The sequence below is a fragment of the Phoenix dactylifera genome, chromosome 11 (assembly GCF_051530095.1).
Source record: "Phoenix dactylifera cultivar Ajwa chromosome 11, Ajwa_hap1_PhDact_Kaust_v1.1, whole genome shotgun sequence".
NCBI classification, from domain to species: domain Eukaryota; kingdom Viridiplantae; phylum Streptophyta; class Magnoliopsida; order Arecales; family Arecaceae; genus Phoenix; species Phoenix dactylifera.
The window spans coordinates 25,230,893-25,241,161 of NC_143200.1; positions in this window are offsets into that span (position 1 = coordinate 25,230,893).

The window sequence follows — 10,269 nt, forward strand, 5'->3', positions numbered from 1 at the left end:
TCCACCAGGAGATGTTGGCCTTGAACAGTACACAACATCCCACTCTGAGCAACATGTATAACATAATAACGACTCAGGCAACGACTGAGGAGATAAGTGAAAAATAATGTCATTGTCTTCTTTATATTCGATAATTGGGTAAACTACAGCAGTATTTCACATGCAGTCCTCTAAAGGCTGGCTTAATTAGTTCAGTAATTTGATGAACACATTCAAAAAGGTGAGAAAATTGGAGTATTTAGTATTAGCATTTTCAGAAGCCATCAGAACATCCAAAATTCACCTAATTATTATGGGAAAAAAAAGTAGGGTGAGGATTTCAAAAATTTAAGGACCACATAGAGCATAAATTAGGGATAGCTCATGAGTCATCTAAATTATTTTATCTGAAATGTCATGCATTGAAAGCATTTATTCAACCTTTTACCTCCAAATATAAGGGGGCATTTAACAGGCTCATCTACGCAATATTTTTCCAGCTGTAGTGCCGCACCAGCTACCTCTTTGTGCCCATCCTTGGTGAGCAAAACTCCTCCATCAGTCCCCTTCACCTAGAGACAGTAAAGTTATGTCATCACATTCAGATTGAAAATATCAACAAGATAAAATTGATAGCAAAAGAGAAAATGGGTAAATAATTTAGGAGCAATTTGAGGACAATTTCCAATTCAGATGGTCTGGTCTTAGATATGAAATAACTGGAAAGAAATGGACAGGTGGTGAAATAGAAAAACAAGTCTTAAGAATACAAGCAAAGACCAAATCCCTTTTTCCAAGTCGTAGTCATAAACAATGCAATCCATTTGAATATCTTCTCAAAACTTCTCTTTTACAATGTGAGAATAAAGTTGCTAAAATAATTTTCTTTGCCCAAAACCCATTTTTAGGGGCAAAAAAGGAGGGACTACAAAATCAAGCTTTCTCTTTAAGAAATTCGGATGAGCATATAATTGCTAGAATTTTCTTAAAAAGATAGCATTTTCCCCTTCATATCCAATTAATAAAGAAAATAAAAGATCGCTGTCTTTATACATTCATAAGAAAGCATCCATGACGACTGATCTCAACCTACACGAGTTCGGCATCCAGAAAACGAACTCCAACGCTGAGATTTTAGGACCAACTACCACAATTTCTTTCTCTTTTTTTATCTTTGACTTCATTAACACAAGAGAGAGAGAGCTCGAGAATCCGAACCTTGGAGAGAATAGAAGCCACGAGATCGTCGGGTGCCCCAACGACCGGCCGCGCTGCGATCGAGGCGTGGACGGTCGAGATCTTGTATCATCGGGGCCGGAGAGAGATCGACGGCGGATACGATGGGTTGGGGTGGGAGAGGAGGACTTGGGGTTTGGCGGGGAAGAAAAGAGCAAGGATTGAAGCCATCGAGTAGTGTGGCAGGGGCTACTGCTCGACTGAGCCCCTTTTGTTGTCCTTTTTTTTTTAAAAAAAAAAATCTTTTCCTTAAACTTCTCGTTTTTCGATTCGTCAAATATTTGATTTTAGATTTTGATGGGGCCCGTCAAGCTGAGCTGGAGAGGATAAGGGATAAGGTTTCCATTCGTCGGCTCCGACCCGATTGTAAAATAAGATCTTGCCTATGTTTTAGACCCCATGTAGAGCCTTTAAACTCATGGATTAGAAATCGTTCTTGGTTGGACCAGGCCTACTCGCATGAAAATTAAAAATTGTTCCATGGTTTGGATGCTTTCTAAGATTTTCAGATTGATTGGCCCGGCACAGTTCAATTTCTTGCATAAATATTTTTCTAAATATCAAATTTTGCATGAATACCTTTCTAAAATTAATATTTACATATATACTCATATAAAATATTTGTTTTGCTATTCTATTCTTTTTAATTCTTAGTTTTTGCATATATACCCACACCATCTAATGTCGTTAAAAAATTAATAATTTTAAATTAAAATAACTAAAATATCCTTCATGAATATATGTGTAAAAAAATATTTATAAAATAATCGCAATAGAAGACAAAAATAATAATTTAAATATTTTATTTTATTTTTAATTACTATAAATATGGTTTTTATTAACAGTGTTAAAAGAACCATTATATTAGGAGTATTTGTGAAAACAGTATTTTATGAAGGTACAAAAATAAATATAAATTTTATAAAGGTATCCATGTAAATTTTAATTTTTAAGAGAGTGTTCATGCAAAAAAAAATTTAAAAAAATTATGCATAAATTATCCTTTCTATTACATATGCATGCATACAAGTCACATATTTGTCTCGTCTAAAATTGAAGCCACTTTCCAAGAGTCGTGTGCGGACACCTTAGCAAGACATAGAGGTAATGAAGATGATTATGAACCGTGGTTTGCTCACGGCATCGAAGATTCTATTATTACTTGATAGATATTTATTACTTGGTAGAAGAAAGTCAAACATTGGAGAAATTAGGAAGGAAGCTTCTGGCTTTTCTCTACTGGTTCAAAAGCTTCAAGTTATATGACCTACCCACGTAGCACGTATCCTATAGATATAGTAGCAAGGCATGTATCGTTTCTTATGACCACAGGAAAGAAAAACTGATATATTACGTTTCTCCCTCATATTAATATATATGTTTGTTGCTCTACTTTTCTCTCTCATTTTGAATCTAAAATTTGATATTACATTATCTTTTCTTCTTTGATTCATCTCCCTAGATGATAAGATACTGTATCCATCTTCCCTTTCTTATTATCTTATCCAAAGAAATTCCTCGAAAAAAATGACCCATTTTATTTTTATTTTGCAAAATCGGAATATTTTATTTTTTATTTTTTACACCCTGTTGGGGGGAATAAGATTTTTTCCCAAATGACATAAATACCCCTAAGAAGCCGTACAAATTCCGACCCCGGACGGCCGAAGTCGGCGTCCGACTTCGGAACGCCCGACCTCGAGACCTCCGGCCTAAGAAAAACCCCGATGTTCGAGGTCTACTCTTGTCAGCCACCTACTACGGCCGCGCGCCTCAGAGGTCTGGCCGAGGACCATACCCTGACGCCCCTCTGGCATCTATTACGCATGGTCGCTGTAACTCTCCGGCTTACTCCACAATAAATGCGGATCTCCGGCTTACTCCACAATAAATGCGGGTCTCCGGCTTACTCCACAATAAATGCGGGTCTCCGGCTTACTCCACAATAAATGCGGATCTCCGGCTTACTCCACAATAAATGCGGATCTCCAGCTTACTCCACCATAAATGCGGATCTCCAGCTTACTCCACCATAAATGCGCATGGCTCCTGTCATCTACGGACTCTCAGCTCTCCACGGCAAATCAGCCCAGCAGAGTCTAGTCAACTATGATAAGTCTCCGATCTCGGCCATACCTCCGACACCAATGCAATAATTCGTCTGACAGCGTGCTAGTTCGGGTTATACGACGCCCCCACCGCCGACATCAGGGCAATGATTCGCCTGACCATGCGCCGACCTGAACAACATGCCGAGCCGTACTACGGCCTCGCCCTGTTACATCGCAGGTAAACCAACCCCCGCCTATAAAAGGGAGCCTTGGCCTCTCAGGAGGGGGTTGGAAGATTGATATACTCTACAGACATTATTTATCTCCTTTTCGACACTATTTGCCCCCTCCCTGACTTGAGCGTCGGAGGGCCGGCGCCGGAAAATCCGGCCACCGGTTCGTGTGCAGGCACCCGGACGGAGGGCACCGCCAACTGACGGACCGCCGCTTCGCCACGAGGACCTGCCGCCCCTTCTCTCCGACCGCCCCAGACGGAGGACGCCGCTCGCCGACGGACCGCCGCCCCGCCGTGAGAACTCACCGCCGCTCCCTCTCCTCGACCGAAAACTGCCCCCGGGTCCAATTTCCAGCAACAGTTGGCGCTAGAGGAAGGGCCCGAGTAGCAGTCATGAAGTTGAGAAGTAAGGGAGCCTCTAACATCTCCCGGCGTCCCCCGCAAAGCCCTGGACACTCTGTCCAGAACTCTCCAATTCCTGCTGACCCAGTTCCTCTGGTCCAGCCGGAACAGTTCGACGCCCTGGTACAGCAAGTCCAGGCCTTGGCCGCCGCCGTTCAGAGTTTGCGGCGCGAGGAAGCCTTACCTACGCTCCCCCCACGGGCTCAGGCCCCGCCGGAGTGTCTCCCCAACGGCCCGGTTTTCCCAAGCCAAAACTTGCATGGCTCTTCTAGAGCCAACAACGGCCCAAATTGGGAGGTGCCGTATCAGATCGCCCGGGTACAACGACCAGGGGCGTATAAATTAAAGTCCCTAGAGGGGACCCTGATCCCGCGAAGCTGGAACTCCGAGAATCTACGAATGTACTACCAGTAAAACCCCTAGGGGTTCAAGACAATCAGGACAATGGACTCAGCTTCCTTTTCGCAAATAATTCTTTTATCTTGATGGCTGTAATTCTCTTCTAATATTGGGTCGTCTGTGATCCTCAAATTCCCCGGCCAAAATCGGGATGCCTCGAGGCTCGACCGTAGAGTCCCAAACTCCCTCGACCTCGGAAAGAATCGCAGGACGACGAAATATCGACTTGGCGCGAAATTCCCTCGACTAAGGTCAGAATGCCCCGGTTCGTCGGGATGCCCCGGCTATAGGGATGCTCGAGACGTCAAGATATGAGTACGGTCCTCTCTGACCAGACGAGCTCGGCTCGTTCTCCATCAACATCCATCTATGAGCACGGTCCTCTCTGACCAGACGAGCTCGGCTCGTTCTCCATCAACTTCCCCTTATGAGCACGGTCCTCTCTGACCAGACGAGCTCGGCTCGTTCTCCTACCTCGACTAAGGTCGGGATGCCCCGAGGGTCGACCGTGGAGAACCAGACTCCCTCGACCTCGGGAAGGCGCCGTGAGGGGTGGAAAGGGTGGCTCCACCCGGGGCGCCACGAAGTGGACCCCCGGGAGCGGTCGACGATCCCCGATCCCCGAAACGAGCGATCCCTCGACTAAGGTCGGGATGCCCCGAGGGTCGACCGTAGAGAACCAGACTCCCTCGACCTCGGGAAGCGTCGCAGGTCGGTAGAGCGTGCCCAGACCCGCCGACTTGACGAACGATCCCTCGACTAAGGTCGGGATGCCCCGAGGGTCGACCGTAGAGAACCAGACTCCCTCGACCTCGGGAAGGCGCCGTGAGGGGTGGAAAGGGTGGCTCCACCCGGGGCGCCACGAAGTGGACCCCCGGGAGCGGTCGACGATCCCCGATCCCCGAAACGAGCGATCCCTCGACTAAGGTCGGGATGCCCCGAGGGTCGACCGTAGAGAACCAGACTCCCTCGACCTCGGGAAGCGTCGCAGGTCGGTAGAGCGTGCCCAGACCCGCCGACCCGATGAACTATAAGGCCGGGATGCCCCGAGGGTCGACCGTAGAGAACCAGACTCCCTCGACCTCGGGAAGGCGCCGTGAGGGGTGGAAAGGGTGGCTCCACCCGGGGCGCCACGAAGTGGACCCCCGGGAGTGGTCGACGATCCCCGATCCCCGAAACGAGCGATCCCTCGACTAAGGTCGGGATGCCCCGAGGGTCGACCGTAGAGAACCAGACTCCCTCGACCTCGGGAAGCGTCGCAGGTCGGTAGAGCGTGCCCAGACCCGCCGACCCGATGAACTATCCTTCGACTAAGGCCGGGATGCCCCGAGGGTCGACCGTAGAGAACCAGACTCCCTCGACCTCGGGAAGGCGCCGTGAGGGGTGGAAAGGGTGGCTCCACCCGGGGCGCCACGAAGTGGACCCCCGGGAGCGGTCGACGATCCCCGATCCCCGAAACGAGCGATCCCTCGACTAAGGTCGGGATGCCCCGAGGGTCGACCGTAGAGAACCAGACTCCCTCGACCTCGGGAAGCGTCGCAGGTCGGTAGAGCGTGCCCAGACCCGCCGACTTGACGAACGATCCCTCGACTAAGGTCGGGATGCCCCGAGGGTCGACCGTAGAGAACCAGACTCCCTCGACCTCGGGAAGGCGCCGTGAGGGGTGGAAAGGGTGGCTCCACCCGGGGCGCCACGAAGTGGACCCCCGGGAGCGGTCGACGATCCCCGATCCCCGAAACGAGCGATCCCTCGACTAAGGTCGGGATGCCCCGAGGGTCGACCGTAGAGAACCAGACTCCCTCGACCTCGGGGAGCGTCGCAGGTCGGTAGAGCGTGCCCAGACCCGCCGACCCGACGAACTATCCTTCGACTAAGGCCGGGATGCCCCGAGGGCCGACCGTAGAGTCCCAAACTCCCTCGACCTCGGGAGGCACCACAGGTCAGCGAAGCGTCCACGGACTCGCCGACCTGACGCAAGATCCCTCGACCAAGGTTGAGGCGCCCGAGGTCCTACCATGGGGTCGGATACTCCCTCGACCTCGCAGAGAGCTACGATTCAATAAAGCCTCGCCAAATCCTCTCAACCTCGGTGGGAGCTGTTGGGTCCGTGAGAAACCCGAGCCCCCCTTTAAGCCAAAATGGCTCCGGAGGTCGACGAGGAAAGGAGGCAACCTACTCCACCATGCGAAGCATAACTCCGAGAATGCAAGAGGTACGTCTAACTAGACGCCCTCCTTGTCAAATTTTATCTACATACTGCTGAGCGGAATCCCAACGTTGGAGTCTCGTCTCGCCCCAAAGTCGGGCCTCTCCAATGGGTCGGCTTAAGATCGACCCCCTAACTACATTATGCAGGCTCCGTTCGTCAAGTCTCCGCAATCTGTACAAAGGCTTCATAAATTAGGGCCCAACTCGGCTCTTCTACGTAAACTCCGACATCTAGCTGAGAAAGTGGTCCCGACCACGAGTGTCAGCCGAACATGGATACCAAGGCAATTTTTGGAAATCCCAGCCTTGCTCACCGAGATCTCGGCAGAGTCCGAGAACGATAACTACGAAAGCCTTCGACGATGACTTACTTATTAGCCCGCGCTCCCTACGAGGGGTTCGGAGTTAAGTTCGGAAACCCGACTAAAATCTCCGAATAGCAGCAGGCATAGACCTAGTCCGGTCTTACTTGAAGGGCTAAGGCCCGACCTAGAGGCCTTGGGATTTCTCTAAAGGCTAAACGTGATGACTTCCACGATTCTTAGATCCGAGCTATGGGACTTAGAGAAATTTTCTAAAAAACCTAAGACTCGGAGCTCCTTTTGGTCGGAATGACTGGAACCCGAGAAGGCTAAGACATAGCCCGGATAAAGGGGACAACTTCGTTAAGCAACCCAAAAACTAAGATATGAAGTTAGAGGTCGTCGAGGCAGTTAGCTAAGGCTCTAGCCTCGTTCGCAACAAAAAAGAAAGACAAACACATAATGATGAAAGTGTTTTTCATTAACAGAAGACCGAAGGCCGATTACAAAATTGGAGGTCGACCATTTAAGAGCCGACCTCGGATACAATGAAAAAGAAAGGAAAAATACGCTAAGCGGTGGGAGCAACGTCCGGGGGGTCGTCCGGCACGTTGATGATCTCGAGGTTTTCAGCCGGCACAGGCTCGGGGTCGGGGGCAGGGGCCTCGGGTACCGCCTCCGGGACGGCGTCCGTCTCGGCCACCGGAGCCGCCTCTATGGTGCCAACCGCCTCGGCCACCCCCGTCGAAGGCTCGGTGGGGTCTTCTTCGTATATCCCCGCCTCGGATGTCAAAATGGCTGGGAGGGCTCCCACGTCGGACCCCAGGCCCAGGTCCTCCCTCGGACGGATCGTCGAGAGGTCGTATTGAGGGCAGTACCGGCGCATCTGAGCCCGGAAGTTCTCGAAACCTCGGAGGAACCCGTCCACTGTCTCCTCCTCCAACATGTCGCGGAACTCTTGCGACTCCTTGAAGAGCTCGACGGCATGTTCGGCTCGCTCGAGTGCCCTCCTCTCCCGGGCCTCAAGTTGCTCGATTCGGAGGCGGGAGACCCCGTCCTCATACCTGAGGGCCGCGACCTCGGCCTGGACCTCCCCTAAGCGCGCCTCCGCGCCGCGCAAGGCTGACCTGGTTAGGGCGTGGGCGGCCTTCTCCTCCTCGAGCCCCTCCGTCATAGCGAGGCGCTCAGCCTCGGTGGCCGCCCACCGAGCCTCGGCCGCGGCCAACGCCGCCTCCAGCTCGGCGACTCTTTTCTTGGCCGGCTCCAGCTGTCGGCCGAGCTGTCGGACTTCTTCCCGACACCCGTGGGCAATGAACGCCAAGGTGTCGAGCTCGAGAATATGCTGAAAAGAAAGAAGCGAGGGTATTGTGAGTTGAAAAGCACACAAGTACGCTAGTAACTCAAGGAAATTAAGAAGGAAGCTTACCCGGGCGGTGTTGCAGTAAGCGCTGCCAACGACCTCCTCCAGCGAAACATTCCGGAACACGACCCGGTCCGCTGGAAGTACCGCACGCCGCAACATGAAGCGCGCAACCTCGGCATCCTGAAAGGCCGAGCTCCCCTCGGGAATAGGGGAGTCCGGCTCGACCGACTCCTCTCGGAAAGCCCGGAAAGAGCTTGGCACGACCGGGCCCGAGGTCCCGGAGCCGCTCGCTTCGGGGCCTCGAGCAAGCCCGGGTTCTGGCTGCTGCGGGGTCATGAACGACTCCCCCCACTGGGCAAGGGGGGCAGGGCAGGGAGGGGCCGACGGGCCCGCATCACTAACGACCCGCTCCCGCCTCGGGTCGGCTGCAGGGGCCCCCGCCTCGGGGCCACTCGTGCCGGCTGAACTGGAGGCGCCGTCCGACCTCGCCCTCTTCCGGGGCTGGGGCCTAGCTCCCCCGGCCTCGGTCTCTCGCCTCCTCAGGCGAGAGAAAAGTGATGTGTTGCTGGTCGGCAGGCGGAGAATATCTGAAATTAAAATTTAGTTAAGTGTCAGACCAGTGACAGTAAAAGCAAAGAACGAAGAAAAAATAAAATAATGTAACCACCCTTACCCTCGGGGCGCGCCGAGCTCAGACCTACGCTCGCCAGGGCGTCCTCCCGCAGGAGCTCGGTCAGGTCGTTGCCCCTCCCGAGGGCTCGCACGGAGTCCAGGGTCCTCAGCTCCCTCCTCGAGGGCTCGGAGAGCTTATTGAGGGTCTTCAACCGAGGGTTCCCCCACCTCGGGTCGAACCCCCAAGGCGCCTCGGACGCCAGGAAGAAAAACTTCCCCTTCCATTCATGAATCGAGGAAGGGGCACCCTGGAAGAGTGACATACCGCCCCGAAAGGCGAAGTATAGCCACCCTGCATCCGCCGGGTTCTTCTTTAACAGAAAACACCGGCGGAAGAGGCCTACCGAGATCGGGATCCCGTGCCCGAGGCACAGGGACAAGAACCCGATTATGGTCCTCCACGAGTTCGGAGCCAACTGCGCCGGGACAAGCTGGTACTCGGCCAGCAGCTGGCTCACGAACTCGTGGGCGGGAAAGCGCAGGCCAGCCCAAAGTGTCTCGCGGTAGACCGCGATCCGACCTAGGGGCGGCTGCGTCACCCTGTCCTCCGGCCCTGCAGTTTCAAGACGAAACCCGGGCTGGAAGAAGAACCGGGAGCGGATCAGCTCCAACTCCTCCCCCGACAGGCTCGATCCCACTTCCTCAGGACCCAAACCCATTCCCACAGAAGAACGAAATAAAAGTTAAAAAGAGCGGAAAATGAAAGTTGGGGAGGAGAAGAAAAGAGGAAACCCTAGTGAAAACAGGGTGAAAACCTACTAGACATCGCCGGAAATCGCTCCGGGCACCGACGGCAAGGTTCGGTGGAGAAAGGAAGCAAGGGAGAAAGGCAACGAAAATAAGAAGCAGCCAAATAAGACCTTTAGGGCAACCTCGAGGGGTTTATATAGACCCCCCCTGACGGCCCAGATCGATGGGGTCGGTTCCCATCCCCGGATCGGGTTGCGCCACGTGCCGACCTCGGAAGCCGAGGCACCGTATTCACTCCGGATTAATAAATCGGGTACGAAATCGAAGCGTTGTCCCATCGGGTCTCGGGGCCTCATCATGGGTCTGCAAAATCAAATCGTCTTGAGGAACGAGCGGACGCTGCCCCGCCCCCCTCATTTAATAAGATTTGGGACACGTGGAGCCTCGATGTGGCCTCCACCTTTTCGGAATTGTGATCCAGTAACACGAAATCGGAAGCGTCCGACCTTGGGTCACGCCGCGTGCCCGTTTTAAACCCCGTAACGGCACGCTCATTAATGAGCGAGAAGCCTCGATTACGGGATTGAGGCACCGCCTCGACGAGCTCGAGGACCCCCATCATTAATTTGCCGTAAGGCGATCCTGGCGATTCAAGAGACGCCACCTCCGCTTCAAGAAGCGTAATGATACGAGCTTCATCATAAGCTCACTGAATAAAGCAGCCTCGAGACG